The sequence below is a fragment of the Silurus meridionalis genome, chromosome 27 (assembly GCF_014805685.1).
Source record: "Silurus meridionalis isolate SWU-2019-XX chromosome 27, ASM1480568v1, whole genome shotgun sequence".
Taxonomy (NCBI): Eukaryota; Metazoa; Chordata; class Actinopteri; order Siluriformes; family Siluridae; genus Silurus; species Silurus meridionalis.
This window is the reverse complement of record NC_060910.1, coordinates 13,958,284-13,985,946: the sequence shown is the minus strand read 5'-3', so window position 1 is coordinate 13,985,946 and position 27,663 is coordinate 13,958,284. Positions and strand designations below refer to the sequence as shown.

Sequence of the window (27,663 nt, the reverse complement as noted above, 5' to 3'; positions counted from 1 at the left end):
ATAAGTATTGTGTGTGTGTGTGTGTGTGTGTGTGTGTGTGTGTGTGTGTGTGTGTGTGTGTGTGTGTGAGTGCATTATAGAAAAGAGAAGAGAGAGAGAGAGAGCATATGTGTGCATTTCATGGTTCAGAAATTAGATGGAGTGGAGAGATGTGGAAATTGAATGATGGGGAATTTTGCATTAAACTCATGCGTGTAAAATGGGATTCCCTGCCGCTCAACCTAGTTGATGTTCCTTCCTGTTGTTCAGTAAGAGACTCATCCTCGGCCTCCATCCACTTAACAAAAGCCAAAAGTAAAATGTTCTACAGTTTTGTGGTTCCAGCTTTCTTGCAACAGTTTGAATAAGAACCACACACACACACACACACACACACACACACACACACACACACACACATATATATATATATATATATATATATATATATGATGGTCAGGTGTGATGATCATTACTAGAACATATCCTAAAATGCATTTTATTCTGGACAGTTTGCAACTTAAGTTAATAGAAATTTCAGCAACTATGGTGGACGTTATCTTTATTAAGAATACCGTGATTATCTTAAATCCTCTGACTGGCACATGTAGATTATTGAAATTACCTGTGTGCTGTTCAAGTCTCTCAGGGCAGAAGGGTTTCCACAACATCAAGAACCTCTTTAAAACAAGTACCTGCGATTAATCCTGTAACACATGGGATAAACCAGAAAATCTGTGTCCTGATCTGATAACTGATCCGAAGTCAATTTTAAATGTTAAATGCTGCATGTTATTTTCTGAATGTGGAGGAAATAGCATGTGGTGAAAAATCATTTGAAGGGTTGATTATAGGAATAATGCTGTAGTGTGTAAAACATTAAGTGGTCTGAACATTGTTAAGTGTTTTAACCCCTACTGAATGTATTATTTTTATTCTAGCTCAGCACGTGACAGTGGTACTGCATTGATGCTTAGGATCCTAATTTCTTCTTATTTTTTTTTATAAAACAGTGTAACAAGAGAAACCCTAAACTATTCACACATGGGTCCAAGGTGCAAATGTTAACAATAACAGATCATGACTGTGTCAACCCACACACAGATTTGAATTAAGCTGCTTCACTGCCACCAACTTCGTGGCATCTCTCAATATGGACTAATACGGTCAGTTGATGAGATTCTGTGTGAACCCAAGTGTGGTTTAGATTAACTACGCAAACGAAGCACCTTATATAATTTATTTTTTTGACTTGTAAGTGTGATGCAGAGATCCATGTCAGCGATTTTGTGTAGCCCTTCCATGCACTTCATGTAAAGGTGCTTTTTACATGTCACATGTACAGCACAGTGGAATTCTTTCTTCAAATACCCTAGCGATGGTGGAAAACGTGCAGGATCAGAGAGTAATGGGCCTTGTTCAAGGGGCCAAGAGTGTCAGCTTGGTGATACTGGGGCTTGAACACCCAACGGTCAGATCAGTAATAAAAGAGCCTTAACCACTAAGATACCACCTCCCCTACGTCGGTCAGACATGGGAAGAAAGTGATGAATTTGAGAGAAATCCAGACTTAAGACTGGTGACCATGATGCTGCATTATTGTGCTTTCTTCTCAAACTTTATCTAATTTCTATCATTCTTCCATGCATGTGTCGTAGTAAATGTAGCTCTACCACACTCTCTTCATTTCTCAGCATCTTTCTGAAGTTACTACAATGAAGAACATTGTAAAGTAAAATGATACACAAAAGCTTCTACTTAGCTCTTTTCCTATGAGAATCTTCCCGACATTCCAGGCTAACGATGTATAGCGTGATCAGGGTGCGGGCCACAGTGCTTGAAAAATTGTCGGAGTTTAGCGGGTAATTAAAGGCTTCTTGTTTCTTAAACCACCCCCTTTCACATAGCATTATTCTCAAGCTTTAATTCAATCATGGACTTAAATGAGGATAGTTCTCATTAGATTATTGCATAACTTCAAGCAAGGCCACCAGACACAAAATCACATTATCGTGAGGCTTTGAATTGTTTACTGAATGTGTGAATAAATCTTGCATTTTTCCAGTAATCGGCTCACAGTCTGTGCTTAATGGCTTCAGAGCAGCTGCACATGGCTACATGCAGTGTGGGCTGTGTAGCGTCATAAACAAAGAGGAGAGCAAATAGATTACGTAGATGAGTTGAGAGGAAGGCTTAATATTGCAGACTTCAGGTACGTGCTGGCACGTGGAATTAAAATTTGTGTCTTTTGATCAACTGGATTTGTAAATTAATTTGAAATGTGATGAATAACGTGTAAGGGTTGTAGCAATCATATCGTATGGTTCGATATATCGGTATGTCTGTGTATCAAACAATACATTCAGCTGCTTAATAAAGTCGGTGCCATAAAAAATACCATTTATTTGCGGCATAATAAAGTAATTTCCCTTTTTTTTTTAATTGAGTACAGACAATCGCTGTTTTATAAAATCCCATACCTCTCATTAGCACTCAGTTTTTCACAAGCTTATACAAGTTTAATTTTTAGCTGAAGAAAACAATGAAAAGCTAACAGCTAAGCTACCAAATCTACCAAAGCTAAAAGGTCTGGTATAAAGAAGTGCTTTGACATTCCTGTTGCTGTTGTTTTATTATGTGCTACTATGAATCTGATCACACAGACACTGTGCAAATATAAGTTTCAATAATTGTGCATAATGGTGAAGGTTTTTAATCAGGTGAAAATGGACACCTAAATACATATTCAGGCAGTGGTTATTTTTGCTGTATTATTATTGCTCATATCCAGGCTAATGTATTGAGACAAACGTTTTGCTTTCCAGAACGCGATTAGATTTACTTAGGAAATGGATACAGTTTCTGAACACTTTAATAACATTTGGGCATTGAATCTCACTAGGTTTATTTAGATTTATTCATCACATCAGTTTGAATATTTAGTTACATTTGGGAAAAAAAAAACACATGGCTGGTGAAGCAAAACTAGACCTTCATCTCTCAGGTACAACTGGTGAAAAATGTATCTGTATCCCAGCCTCTGTTAATTGAAAATTTTTAAAACATACTTAGGAAGTATCTTTCTTGAGCTATCTGGTTTCTGCTCATTTTATAGCGTTTAGAGAGAAAGAACTTTGCCAACTAACTAGATTGTTTAGTGAGGGGAAAATAGGTTTAATTTTAAGTTATTCAAAGTGGTATATTGTTGAGGGAATATAAAAGAAGTCATTTTTAAACAATATCATGTACCTAGTCATCCAGGTGGACTAAACAAATATCAGTAGGTATCTCAAGTCAAGTCAAGTCAAGAGGCTTTTATTGTAATTTCTACTATACTCAGTGGTACACAGTACACAGTAAAAACGAGACAACGTTCCTCCAGAACCCTGGTGCTACACTAAACAACATAGAGCTACATAAAGTGCATCCAGTGCAACCTAGTGCAAACAGTGCAGACGAAAAACAGTACAGACAGACAGTGCAAACAGACAGACAAACAGACAACACAAGACAATGCCGACCAGTAAACCTACTGTATACTCTGGATATACAGTACTGTGCAAAGAGAACTATAAAAGCTATAATCAAGAGTATATATAAACAAACACAATGCAGTGCAAACTTAACTTGTCTCATATGAATTCAAAGGATCAAAAGTTTATGCAATAAATACAAATTTTCAGAGCCTCCTTTGCTCATTTATATGTATTATATTATATTATACATATTTAGCAATGGTGGCAATATTAGTGAGGGGCACTGTATAAATGTTTCCCTATACCATTGTGTCTACTCACACACACACACACACACACACACACACACACACACACACACACACACACACAGGCTTACGGATGATTCCAAAACAAAGGCACTGTTATTGCTCAGTCAGCCTTTTACTGTCTCTTCCATTTCTTTATTGATAATTAGATTAAGCCGTTGAGCCTAAATAGCCATCACAATGCAACCATTACTGAAGAACCGAAAAACAAGGTGCCATTTAAAGTCCTATGCAAATGCAAGTACAGGTAATATTGCTAATGAGTTATATATAAAGAAGACCAAATGGAAAGGCCATTTAATTGTATTGCATATTTTATCTTTTCACAATGCAGGCAATGCAGTGTACTGTTTTTTTGCTGCTGTCTATGATTTCTGAAGATTTAAGATTGTACTTTTTTTTTACACAAATTCCTGTCAGTGATTAATTGTTGCTTTATTATCAGCCTTGTCAATGACATTAGAACAGTTTGTAAGGACATGACCCTTCTCTTTGTGCAGGGAATGATATATTAAACACATGATTATTATGTTCAGAAAAAAAAATTATTAACAAATTACAATATACTACCTAATTTTTCCATCTTAAGTCAGAGACTGCCTGTACAGTATGTGTATATATGTTTAAAATGTTACTCCAGTCCAGTAAGCACTCGATTTAACCGCACTCTGGACATTTCACTGTTTGGTTGACTCTGCTCACCTGTGAGCTAGAAAACATTCCACATCCTGTTTTGAAACCATTACTACAGTGGTGTTAGACACATAGTCAGAGGACATAGTAAACAATACTTGCAAAAATACAACTTTTGATTTAAAATGTAAGAGTATGTCAGATGAAAATGGGTAAAAAGGGTCACCAATTTCACTGTAAGCACCTTTAAAGGGACTGTACAAAGCAGTGTGAATTGGATAGTCAGTGGGATATAAAGTGAGTGTGTCGACTTCTAACAGAGCAAATATCCAGAATGTCACTTTATTTATTTATGTGTTTATTGAATTGTTACATAGACAAAAGCAATACACAAATGTATTTCTCATGTATGCAGGCTTTTCAGATATTTAATAGTGATTTTCAGGATTAGTGTGCTAGACCAGTGACTACCTATTTGTAACTATTTTTTTTACACAATGCCTGCACTTTAAGACAGAACGTTATCACACAAATATAGACCTGTTATTTAGACAATCCATCAGCTCCTTGGCAGTTAATCCACTGAAGACATGAAGCCAGAATATTACTCATACAAATATGTAAAATGCTACACATTCATACACTACTGTATTACATCATTCTGTTCAGATTGCGGGAAAGCATGAGCTTTCTTTGTAAAATAAAGACATGGATTCACTTTAGCAAATCTTGTCCCACGCAACATAAATATACCCATACATGCCATTGTCATATATTTGTGTTTGGGTACTTCAGAACTGCTTCTCTGGGTTATCTGCTTTTTGCATACAACAGACTATAAAGTTTAAACTGAAGTGTACAAAAAGATAAAGATATCTCAGAGGGGACTGGGCAAAGCTGAAGGCTGGCCATAGCTGGTTTCACAAATAGACACTCTGTATACCCATTTTAAGCACAAATGCACAATGCAGAATAGACAATGAAGAGACAATGAATATACAATAGACTTTAAACCTTTAGGCAGATGGGCTTTAACAGCGTAAGGCCACATCGAGTTCCATTCCAATCAAAACACAGAGACTGTAGAGAGCATGGAAACTGAATAGCTAAAGGTAGTATTTATTTTTTCTGAAATAATCAAACCAGCCCATCTGGCAGCAACAACCAAGCCAAGGTCAAAGGCACTGAAATCTTTTTTCCCTTTCTGGTGTTTGATGTGAATATTAATGAAAGCTTTGGCCTTTGTGTAGCTTTATTTAACTCTGTTACATAGATGTAGTAGGAATGCTGCTGTTGTTCTTTTAGGAATAATATTCATATAATATGTTTTTCCAACACACAAGCACCTTCATTTCAACAAGAAATATCTGCTTTCAAAGCATTTAAATCAATTCTCATGAGAAAACATACATATTTAGTACATTGTTATACTGCAAATAAAAGAATATGTACGATGGAAATCTCAAAATGAGATATTTGATATCTTAATCCTTACCTACAGTAAAAATGGTTCTGCATATGATGTTAATTACAATTTGCCTGCTTTCTTTTTTTTGAAGAGATGATTTAATCATTCACTGAGTTAATGTGTAATGAATGAAAATCAATGGCATGTAGTGAATAAAACACAGGTGAAAAGTATCTGGGTTGCAAACATATGGTAATTCAGTCAACCTAAGATAATTTGTGGCTCTGAAAATTCCCGGGTTATCATTTGGAATCTAACTAACAGCAAGTTGCGGATTATCCTAAAATTCGCGGGAATCCGCAGTGGGACCAAATGTACAGTTTAAACTATGTTTTCAATAACAAATTTCATACATTTTTAAAACACATTATTGTATTATTCATTTTAAGTGATAAATAAAGCATTTATTTCCATTACTTTACATTTTCTTTTGAGTATGCAGCAAAAAGGAACCAACTTACTGACATAATACTTCTTGGGTAGCTACTTCTTGGGTACCGATTAATGTGAAGGGCTAACAGTTTGATACACACATCTGAAATAACAAATTTGCTCAATTTACCTTTAATCATATGTAAATTATTAATAATTAATAATTTTCATCTATGTGAAGACACTGATCATGTTAATGATCACCAATGATTTAACAAGGTAGGAAACAGATAAATATCACAATGCTAAACTTTATTTATATAATTTATATAAACGTATATAACTATATATAACTTTAAACCAATGCAAGTGCGATTTAAAAAAGATTAGCAACAAAAAAATGTAGATGCAGCTTACTGGTAAGTGGTGCTATGATGAGCTATTTTAGAAAAGGCCCGCGGGCGACTCATGTGGTCCTTGCGGGTGACCTTTTGCCCCCGTGGGCACCATGTTGGTGACCCCTGGTCTAGATAAAGTCACTAAGATACCATAGGGGCTTCGTGGATTTCCGAAACTCTTAGAACATAACCCCCAGCGAGTTCCAGGGGGACCACTGTATACTCAAGAAACCTATTGAGGATTTAATGATAAACAGTGTTGTGGTATGCAGTATATCCATATAGAGGACAGAGAAAGTACAAAAGGGGTATGCTATGTAGGATGTTGCTATGTAGGATGTTGTCATGTATCAGGAACTTTCCAGGAATCACCGGGGTATTTACTATGGTGTTATTAAACTCCTTAATCCTCCCCCTCCCCTGATAGAACCTTCCTCCAGGCTACAAGGTACAGCAACATCCCAAAGTATGGAGGCATTCAAGTAGTGCATCAGCTCTATGTCAGATTTTCTAGAGTGAATGATCCTAAACAATTCAGAATCAGTTTCCCATCATAACAATGTGCTGGCTGAAGCCTTTTTAGGATCTAGTTGGAAACTGGGTCAAAAAATATTTCAGGTTAACCATGCAGTACAGGCTGATACAATTAAAGACACAAATGATTCAACATAGATTTTAACTCTGACTTCTTTTTAGTTTAAGATGCTTGAGGTTAATGTTTTTAATTTTGCTTCGTGTAAAGACAGGTTACACAACATGTGCGTGTGCATTTCATTTGACATACAGTACGTCACTGTTAAAACAAACATTAGAAAGACTTTACAGAATACAGGCTCAGCCAAGGTGAACTCATCTGCCAGGACAGGCTTGTAATTCTTTACATATCCACCTTTGTAGCAAAACTTAATAAATACAAAAATAATATTCAGCTGACAGTGAATATTTTAATGCAAAACCAATGCAAAGTAAACACAATTATAGCATGACTTGTAGTCCTTTAAAATTGAAGGTGCAAGTGGTAAAAAAAAACATGAAAGAAGGAAGGTGACTATGAAACTTTGTTTGAATGGACAGAGAATTGGACTTAGGTGGTGTATTTAATTTTTCAGATGAATATCTGCTCTGCTATTTAAATAGGATAATAAACTCCAGTGCAGGATTTCTTAAATCCTGCTTGACAAGAAATGTAATCTCTTTTCCCATCTTGTTTAAAAATTATGGCATCTATATTATGCAGCTTTGGAAAATGCTAAATGAATTTCTATAAAATGATGTGCATTGGTTTGTGTTTTAAGGTAGCTGTGGCTCAGTAGCCCATTATCAATTGACAGTTTTCTAATACAGTGTGTTTTGACGAATAGCTGAAATTAGTGAGGAGTCAGGAAAACAAAGTATTATGCCTCCAGCTCTCTAGTGTTTTACTGTAAGAGGTTTTGGCTGAATACCTAAATGGCACAGGGAGCCAATAAAGCAAACAAGCAGTGCAATTTACCAAAAGGTTTGATGGGGTGGGTAGGAGGTATAAGTTATTGGCTCACCCCTTGTAGTGTGCTGCCTTCTTACTTTACTTCTTACTATGTGTGACTTTTTGCTCAAATTGTGCCTGGTGTGTATATAGTCACCAAATTGTAGAACTGATTGATCTTCAACAATTTTTTGGCTAGGGGTTATTTTTTGAAGGGTATTTGCCCATCAGCTTTTGCAAATTATAACAAAATTATGTAACATCAGTAATCTTGCTTAAACTAATAAAACTTTACTCTTACATTAGTTAATTAAATTAAATTTTTTATAAACAATTCTATATTTTTAGTGTCTAATCAGACTTTGTCCTATTATCTTTTTTGTCCTGTTGTTGATTTTTCCATTGTTACTTGATCAAATCCCAGCATCTCAATCTTTCTCTTTTTTGATGAGGATCTTCCTTGAGGTTAAATACCTCAGTGGGTAAATACCACTGGTCGATGTGTAGGAAATAAATATTTTCAAGATGGCATTTAGTAGCAGGACTAGTTGGCTTATCTTATGACTACCTTTACTTTATGTTTCACTTTAATTCAGTAACCTCTTTTTTTTTTTTACTGCTGAAGCTATGTTAGAAATACTGCCAAAATATACCAACACTTAGTAAAGGCAAATGATGTTAATGAAAAAAAAAAAAAGGGATGCTTAATAAAAGCATCCCATTTCTCTGCCAGAAATACCTTCTTGGAAGCTAGTCTCAATTTAATCGCAGAATCCCAAATACATACTGTAATACATAATAAAGCACAATAATTGGTATATGTAATACAGTGCATATAGAATTTACATAACATTAATTGTCAATTCGATTTGAAATTTTAAGTCTCTGTTTTCAGCTGTGCGGAGTCTCTGTAGCAGCTATGTATTATATAACTGTCTTTCAGACTTGGCTATGGAAACCAGTGTTATAGAACCTACTGTATGAATGGTATCCAGAAACTGGAGGAATGGAGTTATGGAAAAGATAAAGACACCTAAATAAGTCAGTATAGTTGGCTAGGGAAACCAAAATGGTGGACGCATAAGACCTGGATTTGGAAATCCGAATGCTGGACATGGAAAACCTAGCATTTGTGGTACAGGTGCTGGACATAGGTACCCAAAAGGACCCGGCATGAGCCCAAACATAGATACATTTCTGTTTGTGCCATTATTGTTCAGTACTTCTAAAACCTCAATCCTGCTAGGATCCCATACGCAATTCTCTTCCAGTCCACTAGGTACCATTCCACAGTCAGGAGGAACCCAAGCGGTGTCATATCCATATTGGCTCCATCACGTTTGGAGAGGGTGTCCCTGATAAGTAATTGGTATCACCCTACCTACTCGCACTCTGAGTCGCAGAATTACTTGTTCTTCACCTGGTGGGAGACCTTTCGGGTAGCCGGCAGCTTTCTGAAAACTCCGGGTCACATAAACTCCAGGTCCCAGCATGCCATCAGTGGATGGGGTGAACCCATTGTGTATGATACTGAGGGCATTTTGAAGGGTTGTGCCATGAAACATGATATAAGCATCCTGGCCGCTATGGTGTCAGCGTAACTCTAAGCCTAAAGCGAAAGCTAAGATTTCCATTTTGGTAAATTAGCTTTTTGCATGAACTGAGGCTGAAAAGGAAATTAGATTAGCCAGTTTGTGAAAACTTTACAAAGTATGACTTCTCTTTAAGTGTAAATATATATCAAGAATTCTTCAGCCCTTAGAGAAAACAGAGACATACCTGTAGGTCGAGAGGCTGAAGTTTTGTGAAACCTTTTCGTTCTTTTGCATTTATTATTTTATTTGCTGCGCTCTGATTGGACAGAGATTCAAAAGCAATGCATTACATCATATTTGCTAATGGAAAAGAAATTAGCTGTTTAAGCTTTGAACTTGTCCAACCAGTTTGTTAAGTAAGTCAGTTGTAGTTATTGCTAATAACACTGTAATGCCTAAAAAGAATCGTCGCAGTGGTAAACAGTTGCAGTTTCACTTACAGGAACGAAGGCACTTTAGTTTCTTTGGTTTAGCCTAGCTCATTTTTTACATAGCTCTTATCGTCATGAGACTTCACCAATGAATGAATACAGCACTTAAAAGAATTAATACACAGTCCTGGCTATTTCAGAGTTGCCAAAAAAAACCCATCAAATTTGAGCTACGTATATGGGGACCTCATACAGACTGAGCAATAAATGATATCATCTTTCTAAATCATTCATTGTTACATTAATTTGTGTCATGTGATGTGCTTAATATTGAGGATAAGCCTACAAATGTAGTATTTACTAGTGGTGAGTAGGACTAAATTAAGTAAAGGATTTGGAGAACCAATAGGGCCAGACCTCTCACAATGGGGAGACTATTTTTTTTTTGTATTTGCGATCAAGTTCCAGTATTGCTAAAAACCATATTTATAGGAATTCATCCTTATTGTTCTTCCAGTTCACTACATACTATACCATCTCACAATTTAGTGAAACCCAAGCGTATCCTGCTTTATTTGACTTGACCTACATTCACTTGTATTTATATACCAGTCCTCTTGGTAAAGATATATATATATTTTTATTATAGTTTTATTGATTTCTTTTTAAAACTTAAACAAAACAACAACAGAGCTGAACAGTCAACACATATGTAAGTTTTTCCAAAAAAGGAGAAGATTAGCCACTTGTGCTAAACACATATTTAAAGTTGGTCCCTGTGGTGATGACCATAGAATAAGTATACATTTCTTTGCCAAATAAGTAATGACATTTAATAGAGTGTGAGTTAGCAGAAATATCTAATTATGTTTTTCAGTTTAGTAAATATATAGTTGGAGACATAGTGAATTTTCTAGCCAGCGTTTTATGAACCATATTATGTACCTCATGCCAAAAAGGTTTAATGTTCTTACAGTCCCAAAATAAACGCATTAACGTTCTTATTTCAGATTTACATTTAAAACATATCTGAGATACAGTACATTTGGGAAAATTTATGAAGGCGTACTGGAGTAAGATATATTCTGTATTTGAATTTGAAGTTTTGCTCATACACAGAGCTTGAGGTTGATTTATGAAAAACCTCCTCACATATAGAGAGCCATTCGTCATCAGTAAATGGTTGGCCCATATCCCTTTCCCAAATCTTTTTTAAAGGATTTAAAGGGGAAGAGGTTTCTGATAGCAGAGAATACAGATAAGAAATCTGACCCTTTAGTGTCCCTGAAAGAAGAAAAATATGTTCAATATTAGAAAGTTCCCAGCAAATTTTCCCCTCACATTTTAGACTGAATAAAATGACGTAATTGGAGAAATGTGAAAAAATCTGTTTTGTGAATATGGTAATCTATCCTAAAATTTCCTGTAAATAAACTGGCTAAATTAAATATACCCTTTTCTGCCCAGGTCCAAAGGCCAATACTGGCTAACGAGTCAGGGAAATCAGGGTTTAAAGCGATTGGGAATGCATGGACAAAGACATTGAGATTTATTTCTGGCATCTTCCCAAGCCAAAAGTGTGTTTAATAACAAAAAAGTTCCAGCTGCCGGGTAGACCTCCCTAAAGTTATGAATAAATGGGAGGGATCTTAGCATTCTTGGTGCACATGCAAACGATTCCATACTGACCCACAAGGAGTCTGTATCATTTGAAAACCATCTAAGCATTTGTTTATTCTGAGCAGCCTAATAATAGAGCTGCATGTTAGGCTTGAGAAGGGAAGCAAATTTGATCCTAGGTTTTTTATTATTCAATTCAATTCAATTTATTTTTATTTGTATAGCGCTTTTAACAATGAACATTGTCTTAAAGTTGCTTTACACAGATAATGTGGTAATAAAAATGAATAAGGTGTTCTTTATAAGTTTGTCCCTGATGAGTAAGTCTGTGATGTAAGTCTGTGGGAAGTAAAAACTCCCTGAGATGGCATAAGGAAGAAACCTTGAGAGGAACCAAACTCAAGAGGAAACCCCTCCTCATCTGGGTTGAACCGAATGTCCATTGATTACAGATAAATGATGTTGCGGGGTACAGTGATGGTGATCAGAAGCAAACTAGTCCTGAGTCAGTGTAGCAGACTGTTGACTTCAACTACAGTCCAAATCCATCCTCAATGCTCCAGTTTTTACTCCGGAATTTCATAGAACTACCCAAGGCGTTGTTGAAAAACCGTCCCCAGCTGCACAGAGTGGCCTCCAATCGAAGAGGACACTATCCAGAGGCAGGCCTGGACAAAGTGGGAAGATCCATGGAGGGAAGAGGGGCAGGAACAGTGGTCACTGGAACCTCAGGAGCACGTTTAACTCGACCGATTATTCCATCTTTATTATCTTTTATATATTCCCTCCTTAAAAAAGTTATGATTCAAATAACAGGGTTATAAATACAGTAAACAGGGGAGCACATTAACTTTTATTGTGTTAATTCTTCCAAATAAAAACATTAGTAAAGGGGTCCACCTATTCATATCTCACTAAGGTCTTGCCAGAGTCAGTGAGTTTACAGGTTGTGGGGTATTTAAGAACATAGCGTGGGATTTTTTTTAACATTTATTTTATATCCAGTAAACTGGCTAAATTGAATAAATGTCTCCAACAGACTGGGAATGAATAACTGTGGTTGCTTTAAGTAAAGACGAACATCGTCCTCATACAATGATAGACGATATTCTATCCCACCTGCCATCACCCCCCTGGATGCCACTATGCATGCAAATACTTTCTGCCAGGGGTTTGATGTACAAGGCAAACAAGAGTGGTGACAGGGGACAGCCCTGATGGCAGCCTCTTTTGATCGAAAGTCTACTTGATAGTAAACCGTTAGTCTTAATCACAGCTGATGGGCTAGAGTAAAGAAGTTTTACAAGTTTGATGTAGTTAGAGCCCAAATTGCATTTGTCCAACACTTGAAATAAAAACCTCCACTCAACCCTGTCAAATGCTTTCTTTGCATCCAGAGATATTATAGCAGCCGGGTCACCATCTACAGTCAAATGCTGTATTATGTTCAACAGATGATGCATATTTTCTAAACAATAGCGTGATTTAATAAATCCAGTTTGGTCTGGTTTAGTGATCTCAGGTAGGATTTTCTCCAATGAAGGAGCTAAGGCTTTAGCCACAATTTTCAAGTCTACATTACGTAACCTGATAGGGTGATATGAGGCACAGTCTAATGGGTTCTTTCCGTTTTTGAAAATCAAACTAATAGAGCAGACCTCCAGGAATTGGCAGGGTCTTAGGGTGCGCAAGAGGAGGTGTACAGATTCTCATAAAAATCTTTAATACTGGCGTTTATTTTAGCTGGATCATATGAAATTACTCCCTTTAGTGGTTTTAATGGCCCTGATAGACCTTTCAGCTTGTTCACATTTGAGTTGATATGCTAAGAGGTGATTGGGTTTATTATCATATTGATAGAACCTCTGCCTGCTGAACATTATTCATTTTTTTTCATGTTCTGAAAAGTTCAAGTTTATTTTAGACCTGGCGCCCGTTGGAAGATTCCAGTTTTTTTTTTTGGGGGGGTGGGGGTGAAATTTTATGAATCAATACAAATCGTTTAACCTCTTCTTCTAATTTGTTCCTGTTCTCTGCCTTTTGTTTCTTATGCCACATAGTAAAAGAGATAATGTGGCCCCTTATGGTGGCCTTAGCTGTGTCTCATTTGGTGGTGCTGTTTACTGGACAGAATTCATTATCCAGAATAATGAATTCTGTCCAGTAAACAGCACCACCAAATGAGACACAGCTAAGTACTTGGATATTTATTTCTTTAAGAAACTGGCAGAAAGTGTTGTCATTAAAAAGAGAACTATTAAATTTCCCAGAACACGACAGACAGAGAAAATCTCCTCACAACTTCTACTAGAAATAAACAAAAAGTCCACTCTAGTAACCTTAATAAGAAAAAAATTTTAATTAAATACAGCCTAAAAAGAAGAGAAGAGAAAAAAAAGAAGAAGAGAAGAGAAAAAAATTGTGAACATGTAATTATATGGCATTTAAATAAGAAAATAAAACACTTTAGTGCAGGTCCGGCATAACAGTCATAAATATAGAACGGAAGTTCGTCCTTACAAGCAAAATTCCACCGTGTGGCCCTGCATCCCCTTGAAAAATCCATATATTTGGGTTTGAGTTCAGTAGGGAGAAACATGAAACACCCTCCAACGCCCTTGTTTAAAGAAAGGGGGAAAAAACGGGAACAATCCTATTGTCTAAAGAAAAACAAGAGATCACTCGGCTGCATCCAGAAAGTTAGCGGCTGCTTCCACAGTGTCAAATAAAATTAACTCTCCATTGTGCAAACAGCAAAGTCTAGCTAGAAACTATTCTTTTGCACATGCCTCCAAATGCTTGCTGATTCCGCACAACTTCCACATAAGTCTGGGAAAAAGCATAAAGTGGCAACACTATGGTTTACTGGTGTTTTCCTGGCAGCTCTCACAACTGCCTATCTTACTGGGAAGCGGAGGAACCACACGATAACACTCCTCTGCGGTGTGTTTGGTGTTGATTGAGATGGAAGGTGGGGATCTGTGCGCTTTCTCGATCTCAATGACAGGGAAATCTGCAGGAAGCTGAAGCATGTAGTCAAGGATTCACTGCCATCCGCTTTCTCAGGATGTCCAACAATCTTCGTTTTTATGGTGGCCCTGGTTTTCCAGGTCGTCCACTTTGGCTTGCAGTTGCTCCACTGTTTGCTATGTGTACTCCCTGTGTACCGCAGAGATCCGTTGCTCGGTTGTCAGTGACTTGTGCAGTTTTTCCAAACTGTCCCTCAATACCGTCTAGCCAGGTCCCCACAGCCCTAATTTCAATCAAAGTGTCCGATAGTTGGCTGTCACTAGCCTTTTCCCCCTTTTGCATCACGTGCAGTGGGGTTTTTCTTTTTCTCTTTATTTTTCTGTGATCTTGTTGATGAAAAAATAGGAAAATCCTTATCCCCACCACCCATCTATCAAGTCTGACAGGTTAAATGATAGAGACAAAGTAGAAAAAGAACAAAAACAAATTAAGCACTGTCACTTATTAAACATATATTTATTATATGAGATGCTGGTTGTAATTCTGATCTGGAATGTAAAAGTTCCTCTTTGCACTTCATGGCTCTGGCCAAATAAGATAGTGGAATGATAGTTGACACATTACTGTCGACCTTGTGATGCATGAAGATCATCAGCTTTCACATTCTTGGAGCCAGGTTAGTAGAAAAGGGTGAACTTAAAACAAGTGAAGAATAGAGAACAAATTGTTTGGTGAAGGTCTATTCTTTAAGCCTAGCATTTGTACATTTGTGGGGTGTTGCCACCGCTCCAGGGCAAGTTTAATGGCCAGTAATAATCTTTTATCTTAGTTCTGCTGGGGAGAGTTTTTTTTTTTTTTTTTTTTTTAGAAAAAGGCAACAACCCACATAGCAAACTTGCTTTGACCCAGTGATGGGCCACAACTCACTTTCATTTGGCCCAAATACAGAAATTAATTACAGTACATGAGTGGACAGAGGTCTTGTTGCCAGAACTCAGGCCACATATGCCCATGGCATATCCATATCTTAGACAAATGTATAACTATAGCTGGCCCTACTCTGGTCTCTGTTGGTTAAACATGTCAGCCTCAACAAAACCTTAATTTAGCCACTTTATACGTATCCTTGTCCCAGATGAAAAATGTCCAAAAGCAAAGGTACAAGAGTGAAGGTGTAACACTACAAGGAGGTAAAATCTGAAAACCCATGAACGATTGCACTTTTCTACATTCTACCTGATAGGTAGATTTTTTTGCCATAATAGGACATTTTAAGAGAGGCGCAATATGTGTGAAAATTGGCCTTGTCTTGTGCATGAAAAGGTTTAGAGAAAATATTAAATAGGATTAATTTAATTATAGATTATAAAGGGTAATATTTATAAATTATATATAAATTATAAAGGGATTATAATAAGATTACCATTAATTTTTCATCTAAAACTACCATGATTCATAATTAAAATTATTTGTTTGATGAAACCTTGTTGATAAAATGCAGTAAACCCACATTGCAAACAGGAACATCATACATTTAACTGGCCCATATCTTGTTTGCCACCTTAAAGGCTGTTCCATCGCCACCATAACTGGGTCATGTTCGGTTCACATGTTGTATGCTAGTGCCGACTGAATGCCAATTGTGCCGACTTCATGCTAAATCAGCACCAGAATCTTTGCTACCTGGGATGGTTGATTTTGGGCTTTTCCCCAGATTGCTGGGACTGTACAAGGTCTGGAAGAGTCTAGGTGATTGAGTCTAGGTGCTATTTTAGCACTGGTAAAGGCTGCCTTTAGCTGCTAGAAGGCCTGGCTGGTTACACAAATTTACCTGTTTACATGTTTACTGTTTAACAGAAGAAGTGAGGGGTTGCAAACAGTTTACAGTTTACAGTTTTACACAGCGGAGACTTTATTCTGGTCCATGGTCTTGTCATCTGGAATTATAATAATATACTGAGTTAAATAGTTTAATAAAATTCCCACTTCACCCATTTGATCTTTAAATTGTTAAATTGTTGAATCACTTAGTGGACATGTAATATGTAAGTTGAGCAGATGAAATTGTTGATGAAACTTTAGAGAACTGAGGAAGCACTGGAGAGACTAAATGGCATGGTCAAGAACACATAGTGATTGGTGGCAGTACTCAAGATGTTTTTTACTTGTCTTCCTCTCTTTATGTGTAGCAAGTTATAGGCACTGTGCAAATCCAACTTGTTAAAGATCCTAGCTTTGCTAAGCTTTTCAAGTGCAGGAGGGTACTTCACAGTGCATTAGGTGAGGCCACAATAATCAATTCAAGATCTAAGTGTGCTTCTTTTTGACTCTGCTGAGGCTGGAGGTGTGCCCCGTTGGTTGGGGGCCTTTTGAATAAAAACCTTCATTGCTTTATGCTCTGCCTTGCACATCTGCCTCTGAGACGTGTGGAACCCAACAGCAGGTAAATGGCATTTATTGGACTTATGGGGAGGAAGGCCACTTGCCTTAGCCCTAGAAAATGCTTCCATGAGGTATTGATAATATGGAGGAAGCAGACTGTGCATGTGTTCACTTGGATCTTAATGGTTGTGGATGCCAGGCTGTGGGTAGGGCCCTTGATACAAAAATAAGTGGTTAAACAACCAGGTGATTTGTCTGGTTTAGGGGACCTGAAGCTTCAAACTTGTTGTGAAATGCTCTGCTTTGCAGGGTGAGAGGTTTGGTAGGGTGTGATCTCCGATGAGTACCCTATGGATGCAGTTTTCAGCTCTGTGTCATTCCAGCCATAATTACTTGCAATCAAATTCAAGTGCATATTCTACAACTCTATGGGTATAGCTTTTCACCTGCATCTCTTCCTTCTGGAGAGTTATTTAACACATGTAAGAGCAACTCCAGGAAACATGCATATGTGGAAATTGATTCCTAGCCATGAGTCCATGCTGAATTAGTCATGATTTACGATTGATAAGAGACATTGAAACCTTGTGAATGTTGTACATCCCCTTGTGACAAAAGACAAAGTACAGGGATCATTGCATTTCAGCAATTCCATTTGCTGATGCTCTGAGAGATCAGTCAACCTTTAACTTTTGCCCAGTAGCTCTGTGATGCCTTCCAAAAGTGGCTCCTAGATGAGGCCTCATTGTCCTGGAGCAATTTGTCATCCAAATTTCAATAATGATGGCAGAGTGGGTCCACTGTCAGTGCTCAAAGTCACTTGACAATGCAGTCCAGCTGGCTGAGGACCATTGGATGGCGCACCTGGAAGCAGGCGAGCCCTCCTTTTCTCTCTCTTGACTTTCCCTGTCCTCCTCCCATTTGTACTCTGTAGTTGTTTATTCATCCAGGCCATTCACTTGATCTTGGGGTTTCCCATCCACCTCTTCTGTGTCTGTTTCCTCTACCTGACAGTTGAGCAATCCTGGTGCTTAACCACATTCCCACTACCACTGTCATGTAATGTCAAGGCATTTGATTCTGGATGCAAGTGCAGAGTAAGAATGTTTTATTCTAAACACAAATCCAAAACAGCAGACAGAATCGAAGGTGTAGATCAAGCAATGGTTTGGGAAAGGTGGAGATAAAAAAATCAAGAGCGAGAGAAAAGAAACCATGGTTTTGACAGATGAAAACGTGAAACAAATAATAAAACACCGGGGTATTTAAACTAATGAACACAGACGTAGGGACACATGAATGAAAAAAACACATGAAGACAATGATAATCTACAAGACAGGGGTGGAGATTTAACATGTTTATCAAAACAAACTGACTTGTTACCAAACACAGAAACAGGAATGCAGAAGTCTGGAACAACACTAGGTGCTGCTAGAAAATGGCACGAGGAGGAAATCTCTGACATTATTTTATGTTTGACAAGATATTTAATCTCCCTCCCTATTTTGTAACTTTACAAAATGCTGAATGAATTTCTATATATCAATGTATAAATATACTTCCCTGGTGGTCTAGTGGTTAGGATGCGGCGCTCTCACCGCTGCGGCCCGGGTTCGATCCCCGGTCAGGGAACCAACCCCAGCCACTCTTAGTGCCGGTCCCAAGCCTGGATAAATGGGGAGGGTTGCGTTAGAAAGGCCATCCAGCGTAAAAACATGTTCCAAATCAAACATGCGGATGATCCGCTGTGGCGACCCCTAATGGGAGAAGCCGAAATAAAGTTTAGTGTATAAATATACTATAAATCAGTGTTCATTGGTTTGGTTGAGGTAGTTCTGGTTCAACAGCTCATCATCAGGTGAAAGTTTTCTAATACAGTATGTTTTGAAAACAAAATACGTGTACGTGTAGCTATGTATGTGCAATAAAAAGCCTGAAGTGTTCTGCCTAAAGCTGTCTAGTGCACCAGTAGTGACTTGGTTTATGGTAAGAGGTATTTGGCTGAATACTAAAATGGCCCAAAGCAAACAAACCAACAAACAGGAAACCAACCCAAAAGGTTTGGTGGGGTGGGTAGGAGGTAGAATCTAATGGCTTACCTCTTTATTGTAGTGTTGTTTTTACACTTTCTTTGTAACTCCTTGCTTTTCTTTTATTTACTCAAATAGTTGGTAGAACTCAAGCAATAAAAAATTCCTGCCCTGTGCCAGTACCTCTGGAATAAAAGACCATGCTGTGTGATTATCACCTTTACTTACTTCTCTGCTCAGCAAGCTGACTTAGTGACTTTCTTGTTTTTCCACCCAATGCTATTTATTACTTTAAAAATTCAAAGTATTAGTAATCTTGCTTAAAACATCTCCTTTGTAAACTCTTATTTTATAGGCCAAACCTTTTTCAGATTTTCTTGAATAAAACACTGACAAATCTGTCTTAATTTAACATGCTTGTTAAACCCTTTCAAGTAGGTCAAAATTTTGATATAATTTTTACAATTTAATTTTGTTTTTTAATTTAATTTAATGAGAGAATGTGTCATCTGTGTCATCATTTTTTTCATCATCATTTTTCATCATCTTCCTGAGCATAAAATGTGTTTTGTAAGATGATGCACATTAGCAAGACCAGTTGGGTTAGTCTCATTAGCCATACTTTCTGTTTCAGTTTGATAATTACGTTCCTTTTGTTCTGTAGTACTGTGTCAAAACATACAGGCACTTAGGTACAACCAGGACATGTCAAGATTTTAATATATCTAGAAAAATCTAGAAAATCTAGTTTATAGCTCTGTCTCTATAGAATCACTTTTTTTTGTTCAAGTTTTGAGTCAAAGAATACACATATCCAGTTCTTTTTATTGTAGAGGCTTTAATAGCTTATTTATTTTATTTACTGTAAAGACATGTTAAGCAGTCATCTACACATATAATTATAGAGAAACTTTTTCAGAAAATAATCTGAATTTATAATTTAATAAAAAACAATCCCTAAATACATAAGTTAATGCAAAAGAAAGCACAATAATATATTAATATCGGTTACAATAAAAATGTACAGATATTAATACAGTTTAAGTTGTGGTATAAACTTCAAATAATATTAACCATATCAAACTTGATACCAGAGGTAACATCTTTCCAGAATAGATTGATATACTCTAGCAACTACAAAGGATAGTTCAGAAAGGAGAGGTATGGAGTTGAGAACGGTAAAGGTAACATAACCCAAACATGGTTCCACACACAGTCCTCCTTTAGTTCACTGCGGACCATTTCACATTTAGGAGGAACTCAAGCAGTCATATCCATGTTGGTGCCAGCTCTTTTGGAGTGGATGGCCCTGATATCTAATCGATTTCACCTTACCTACACGCACTCTGAGTCGCAGAATTGTTCTTCACCTGGTAGGAGATATTTTAGGTAGGCAGCAGCTTTCTGAATACTCAGAGTCACATAAACGCCAGGTCCCAGCATGCCACCTTTGGAACGCTTGAACCCATTGCGTCTGATCCTGAGAGCATTTTGAAGTGTTGTGACATGATACATGATATAAGCTCTCTGTCTGCTATAATGCTGGCATCACTCTAAGCCTAAAGCAAAAGCTATAGATAAATTAGCTTTTTGTCTGATTGGAGGGTGAAAAGAAAAATAATTTTAACTATTTTGGGACAACTTCTTCCCATATAATGTAATTTATTAACACTTCAGTAATAAAAGATATATAATTACTGCATGCTTAAAAAAATGACAATACCTAATGTATTGATATGTACACATACCATATGTAATACAGAACATTATTATTAGTCAATGCAATGTAAAATGTAAAAACTATTCATCCATTCATTTTTCAAAATATTGTAAATCTTTCAAAAAATATCTTTATAAAAAGGCTAAAACCTTGACTTGTGCATATTTGACTACAATGTTTTAGCTCGTGGAGGAAACAGAGATATACCTGTACGTCGACAGATGATGTTTGTGGAACACTTTTGTTCTTTTCAGATTAATATTTTATTTGCTGTGCTCTGATTGGCCAGAGAATGAAATAAAATGCATTAGGTCACTACTGATGATAGAGCAAAAAATGTAGCTGTAGTTATGAGCTCATCCAACCAGTTAGTTATCTTGTTAGAAAGAAAAAAAAGTAAATAGTAAAATGCTACGGAGTGTGCTGTTAGAGAGAAAAAATAAATAGTGGTCTATATGCTTCAGTTTCAGTTTTGGTAACATTCCTTTAGTCCTGTAGTTTGAAAATGCTGTCAAAACATACTGATAAAAGAACAGGTAAAAAAAAAGAATAATTAAGTATTTTTAATGTTCCAAAAAAATAATTTACAAAATGAATTGTGTTTGTGGATCTGTCACTATAGCATTGGCAGTTTGGTTATTTTTAGTTTTAATCACCAAAAAAATAAGCTTTTAAAAAATGTTTTATTATTATTATTTTTCTCCTTCAATTTTCTATTCATAAGCACAGAAAATAGACTCCAAATTATAGATCTATTGCTTTAGCATCACCTTTGACTTTTTGCATGCATATGATACACAAGAAAGCAAAATAATAATATATTCATATACAATGTACCGATGTTCAAAATTGTTTAAGTAGTGGTATACAGTTCAAATAATATTAAATGTATCAAACATGATTCTAGATAGATCCTTTTTTCCTTTATTATATGCATATTGTTATCAGATACAGCTTTGTTTATAAAACCCAAAATGGATTGGTGTAGCACCTATAAAAAGTTAGAGTATTGAGTTGGAAAAAGGAGAGTTACCATAACCGAACATGAGTTACTCAATACGCTTGGCTGTGGAAACCAATTTGGAGGAAAGACAGGATTTGGAAAACCAGGTGCTGGATATGGGAACCCTTACATTGGAGGTACAGGTGCTGGACATGGGAACCCTAACATTGGAGGTACAGGTGCTGGACATGGGAACCCTAACATTGAAGGTACAGGTGCTGGACATGGGAACCCTAACATTGGAGGTACAGGTGCTGGACATGGGAACCCTAACATTGGAGGTACAGGTGCTGGATATGGGAACCCTAACATTGGAGGTACAGGTGCTGGATATGGGAACCCTAACATTGGTGGTACAGGTGCTGGATATGGGAACCCTAACATTGTAGGTACAGGTGGTAGACAAGGGTATCCAAAAGGACCAGGCATGAGCCCAAAAGGAGATAAATTTCTGGTTGTGCCATTACTGTTTAATACTTCTAGAACCTCAATCCTACTCGGATCCCACACGCAGTCCTCCTCCAGTCCACTAGTTACCATTCCACATTTAGGAGGAACCCAAGCAGTGTCATATCCATGTTGGTGCCAGCTCATTTGGAGTGGATGGCCCTGATAGCTAATCCGTTTCACCTTACCTACACGCACTCTGAGTCGCAGAATTGCTTGTTCTTCACCTGGTAGGAGACGTTTTGGGTAGGCGGCAGCTTTCTGAAAACTCCGGGTCACATAAACACCAGGTCCCAGCATGCCACCTTTGGAACGCTGAAACCCATTGCATACTATCTTAAGAGCATTTTGAAGTGTTGTGCCATGATACATGATATAAGCTTTCTGACCGCTGTGATGTTGGCTTAACTCTAAGCCTAAAGCAAAAGCTGATAGGTCCATTGGATAAATTTTTGCTTATTGTCTGACCTGGGAATAAAAAGAAAATCATGCTTTGTAATATCTTACTATATAATGTAATTCATTAACACTTTTGTAATGCAACATTACAGAATGCTTAAAAAAGGAAAATGTCTCTTGCCTTATGTAATGACATACACATACAATTTGAAATACATTACCACTTGATAAAGCTTTATGTCAGTGCGAGCTTGTTTATAAGTAAAAATAACTTCATTATTTAAAAAAATTAAGTAAATCTTTCACAAAATATTTGAGTTTAATCTTTAAAAAAAGGATAAAAACCGTGAAGTGTAATATATGACTAGAATGTTTTAGCTCGTGGAGGAAACAGACGTACCTGTAGGCTGACAGATAATGTTTGTGAAACACTTTCGTTCTTTCCAGATTAATATTTCATTTGCTGTGCTCTGATTGGCCAGATATAGAAAACAAATGCTTTATATTACTATTGCGGATGGAACAAAAAGTGTAGCTGTTAAGCTTTGAAGTTGTCCAACAAGTTAGTTAGCTTGTTAAAAAAATATGTAAAATGCTACAGAGTGTGCATACGGTTAACACGATATTTAGATCACAATAGAACATAAAGAACATAAGATTTGTTTAAACTAAGAAATTGTACACTTTTATGCACATAATGAGCTCATTTCAAATTTGCCTGCTACATATATACATATTCTGTATATTATGCAGCTCTGGAAATTGTTACATTTATTTGTCAATGTGCATTGGTTCAGTTATTGAAGTAGAATATATGAAATTATTAATAGTAAAGAAAACAGAGAGTGTGTGTATAGGTATGTATTTGCTATATAAAGGCAGCCTCCAGTTGTTTAGTGTTTTAGAGAAAGAAGTATTCAGTTGACTACTTAAATGGCACAGGAAGACAATAAAGCGAACAAGAAAGAGAAGGAGACTTTTTAACATTACTTGAAAATTAGCTCAGGTGCCTCCCAAATCCCGTGATTATTGCTGAGATAATTTTACACGTTTGTAATTTAAATCTTATTAATTTAATGTATTGAAAAAACAGGCTAAACCATCATTAACATATGATTTATGGAAAGGGTTTTACAGAAGATAATCTCTGCCAGAAAGAACACTTTTAAACACTCCCAATATAATAAAAATGAATTACAAATACATAAGTTAATGCAATACAATAAAAAATATGCAGATATTTAATACAGTTAAAATAGTGGTATACAGTTCAAATAGTATTAATCAAATCAAACTTGATACCAGAGAGAACCCCTTTTCTTTATTAAAAGGTTTTCAGATACATCTATGTTTTATAAAACCCACAGTCTCTGCTACATAAACTTGGTGATGGAAACCAAAATGTATATGTGCTGGGCATCCTACTGTAGCACTGGAGGTACAGGTGCTGGACATGGGGAAACTAAGGTAGAGGTACAGGTGACAGGAAAGACAAACTTTTGTTTTGTTTTTTAATTGATCTATTGAAAAAATATTCCTTTTTTGTGTATGTGTGCATCTACTGCATTTTAAATGCTCTGTCCTTGTTTGGTGCATTATATACATAAATATAATGGGCAGTTTTCTGTGGCCACTCTATTACTTACGCTGATTGAGTGTGTCATCTTAGGGTTTCTTTTTTATTCCTGAACATGTGAAATGTATTGGAGAGATGCCAAAATGTTTTTATGATGTAACAAGACCGGCTTAGTCTCACTACCTATTCTTTCTGTTTCAGTTTGATGTTTATTCTTTTTGTACTGAAGATTTGTTAGATAGAGTATGCCTTCAAAAAATATTGCACTTAAAAGAAGAAAGGGTAAAAAAATGAGTAATAAAGTCTATAATGCTTTTTGATGTTTTCAGAATGATTCATGTTTATGGATCTGTCACTATAGCCTTAATACGGATTGCTATCGTCATTTTTAGTGTTAAGTCACAAAAAATAGACACCTTTCTTTTTTATAAAAAGGCTACATTTTTGTACAATTTCAAACCATCTTCCATGCATATTCACAGAAACAGTTTTACAGAAGATAATCTCTGCCAGAAAGAATTGTCTTCACACAATCCCAGTTGAATCATTTAAAAATGTATACCAGTATAAACCACTTTCCTTTATAAAAAAACAGATTCTGAATCTCTATAATTGTTATGTGTTGTATAACTAATAGTCTTGACTTGGCGATGAAAAACATCAACAGTCCAATAGCACCAACTAAGGGTACTCCAAAAAAGAATAGTATTGGGTGGGGAAAGGTATAGATAACATAACTCAAACATGCTTTATGCAGTAGATTTGGTTATGGAAGCCAGAGAGACGTATAGGACCTGGATTTGGAAGTACAGGCTTTACAAAGGGCCCTTCTGAGCCCAAAACCAAAGAGCCCAAAAGAAGATAAATCACTGTTTAATGCTTCACCTTACCTACTCGCAATGAGTCGTAGATTTGCTTGTTCTTCACCTGGTGGGAGACCTTTCAGGTAGGCAGCAGATCTCTGAAAACTTCAGGCCAAGTAAACCCTGGCCCCAGCATGTCGCGAGACGATTGCTTAAACCCACTACATATGATTATGAGGGCGTTTCACAGGGTTGTACCATGATCATGATATAAGCTCTCTCACCGTCGTGATGGTAGCTTAACTCTAAGCCTAAAGCAAAAGCTAAGAGATCCATTTAGGTTTTTCCATGATCTGAGGGTGAAAAGAAAATCATGTAAACAAGTTTGTGAAAACTTCTTACCATACATTATAATGTGATGCAATAATGCTTACAAATGTTTCTTGTAATGATATGAACACATACAGTATGCACCGTAATACAAAATATTAAGCAAAAAAAAAAAGCAGAGAGATAACATTTATAAAACATTTTAATTTTTTTGAAGTTCATATCCCAGGCACTGTGCTCTGATTGGCCAAAGTTTTGGAAATAATTTGGATGGGAATTTTATGTTGTTGGCTGTGAATAAATTAAAAGCAATTATTAAAAGAGGAATTGTTGTTGGAGCAAAATAATTGAGATGTTAAGCTTTGAACTTAAACCAAACCAAACAGTCTATTAACTTATTCAGAGGTGAAAAAAAGCAAATATACTCTTGTTTTGTGTTTGTTATTGATTGTGTAAACCGTAAAGCACAGTGGTTTGTGCTGTTAAAGGCAAAAATTAGTGATGGTGATGTTATTCCTCTACTTTCACAAGGCTACTTTCCAATGGGAATTATTTTAGTAATTCAAAAATTGTGTTGTTCTGTATGTTGCATCCATTTTTATTTTATGGAATGTTCACCAAACAAGTTAGTTTCAGTTTCAGTTCAAGAGCTGTAAGATTTATGATTAAGGAAGTAACTTCTATTTCTTTAGTTAAGGATCAAATATTTTTTGTTCTTTTCTTATTTTATGAGCGGATACATCCAAAACATTCCCACCTATTTTAACACCAGATTTGGGCTAAATAGGGAAACAGGATCAGTGTTGAAGGTTAGCAACAAACTGAATCATTCATCACTACATTAATTTGCATCATGTGCTGTGTCTGGTTGGATGACAATGATATCAGGAAGTCTGGTGAGAGAGGAACTATAATGGCGTAATGGAATTAATGGCCAGAAAATTAAAAAAAGGAAAAAAAAACGTTATGCATGACAGAAATGCAGTTGAGACAGATAACTTTGCATAATTTGTCAGAAGTGACTGTATTAGCCTGTGTGAAAATAATAAAATAAAATAAAAACAAGCAAAAGAAATATATTCAGAATATTGCAAATATAATTTAATTAAATAATTAAATATAAATATAAAAATATAATTAAATAATTTTAGATTGAAAACTAAGTGGTTATACATCTAGGCAAACAGTCATATGTGCTAATGAACTTTTTAACTATGAAACCTGCACATATATATGGATTTACTGAGCTCACTATGTGTTTTTAATGAAATAGGCTACATGACTTGAATCTTTTTCAGATAAATCAGATATATGAATTGTTATTGCTGCCTGGGACACTTTGGGTACATAATCTGCATGCTGAGGTTGGCTACAAACAATAAACTTATAATGGCATGTTTTGAAGGATATCTACATATCATACAGTTTCTCTACTTAGTCTCTCGTTTTCTATGAACTAGTTTTGAGACAAATTCTGCTTGTCCTCAATGTCAGAGCTACAGATTTGTCTACTCTTTAGTACATATTGTTTTCAGTAGTTTAAAATAGTGTTAAAAATGACCTGAAATAAGGAAAAGGCAAAGAAGGAAGTGATATTCTTTTCTCTGAATTTCGCAATTATGTTTTTTAAAATAATTTACTTTGTAGAAATCATGTAAGATCATGTAAAAGTTCATGTAAAAGTTTTTTTTTTCAGAAGTTTGTTTATCTTGCCTTGTGAATATGAAAGGAATACAACGTATGTAGGTGGATGGATGTACTGATGTTGCTTCGGAGAAACCATGCTGCTTAGTAAATACACACCCGAGCATGGATTACTGCTCCTTATCTCTGACGTCTCGTCTCATATTTGTGCTGCACATAGCTACTTGCTTCCATCTCCACAGTGACAGCTCTGGACTGATGCTTTCTTATCTCGTCTTTTGTTTCTCATTCAGACGGAATGGCAACTCTGAAATGCTTTGGTTGTGAGATCATTCACCTGTCACTGCAGACAGGATATACTGGTTTATACCGTTTCTGCTGAGAAACAGCTGTAAAAGCGAGGAAATGCTCCTCTTGATCTTGCTTTATCTTTGCTTAGATGTTTTTAGCAGACGCATCACTCTTAGGTTCAGAGATGTAGTACGTGCAGGCCGGGGTATTTCCGAGTTTTCTGCCATGGGGATGCATGAGATTAAGTTTGTCAGTAAATACAGGAAATTCGCTTTATGTCAAAATTCATCACTGTGAGAGCAGATCACGTAGCATCTTACAGACATGCATCTTCTTTAAACAAGGCCTTTCCTTTCTTATTCGTTTATCCTTTGCCAGATGA

General features: G+C 36.4%; 1 protein-coding gene and 1 non-coding gene across 10 annotated transcripts in view; both read left to right on the top strand.

Moving 5' to 3' along the window:
• cacna1ba (calcium channel, voltage-dependent, N type, alpha 1B subunit, a) overlaps positions 1-27,663 on the top strand; it is a 149,361-nt gene that overhangs the window by 14,393 nt on the left and 107,305 nt on the right. The window lies entirely within an intron of this gene.
• trnae-cuc lies at positions 18,599-18,670 on the top strand. Its single transcript has one exon. It is a non-coding gene; the product is annotated as a tRNA-Glu (tRNA).